Source organism: Sinohyriopsis cumingii, chromosome 14 (genome assembly GCF_028554795.1).
Source record: "Sinohyriopsis cumingii isolate HCF-2022 chromosome 14, ASM2855479v2, whole genome shotgun sequence".
Classification (NCBI taxonomy): Eukaryota; Metazoa; Mollusca; class Bivalvia; order Unionida; family Unionidae; genus Sinohyriopsis; species Sinohyriopsis cumingii.
In genome coordinates, this window is record NC_142974.1 from 13,067,890 (window position 1) to 13,068,773 (window position 884).

An 884-nucleotide genomic window follows, 5' to 3' on the forward strand; every position below is an offset into this window, starting at 1 on the left:
TGAAATGGTGATATAAAGTGATTTGTACAAGTGACTGGTGTTGAAATTATGATATAAAGTGTCTTGTACAAGTGACTGGTGTTGTAAAGGTGATATAAAGTGATTTGTACAAGTGACAGGTGTTGAAATGGTGATGTAAAGTGACTTGTACAAGTGACTGGTGTTGAAATGGTGATATAAAGTGATTGATTTGTAAAAGTGTTACTTGTTGAAATTATGATATAAAGTGACTTGTACAAGTGACTGGTGTTGAATTGGTGATATAAAGTGACTTGTACAAGCGACTGGTGTTGAAATGGTGATATAAAGTGACTTGTACAAGTGAAAGGTGTTGAAATGGTGATGTAAAGTGACTTGTACAAGTGACTGGTGTTGAAATTATGATATAAAGTGTCTTGTACAAGTGACTGGTGTTGAAAAGGTGATATAAATTGATTTGTACAAGTGACAGGTGTTAAAATGGTGATGTAAAGTGACTTGTACAAGTAACTGGTGTTGAAATGGTGATATAAAGTGATTGATTTGTACCAGTGTTACGTGTTGAAATTATGATATAAAGTGACTTGTACAAGTGACTGGTGTTGAAATGGTGATATAAAGTGACTTGTACAAGCGACTGGTTTTGAAATGGTGATATAAAGTGATTTATACAAGTGACTGATGTTGAAATGGTGATATAAAGTGACTTGTACAAGTGACTGGTGTTGAAATGGTGATATAAAGTGATTTATACAAGCGACTGATGTTGAAATGGTGATATAAAGTGACTTGTACAAATGACTGGTGTTAAAATGGTGATATAAAGTGACTTGTACAATGGATTGGTTAAAAGTTGAAATGTTTAGTATAAAGGTTCTATCTTATTTCAAACGCAAACAAGTATG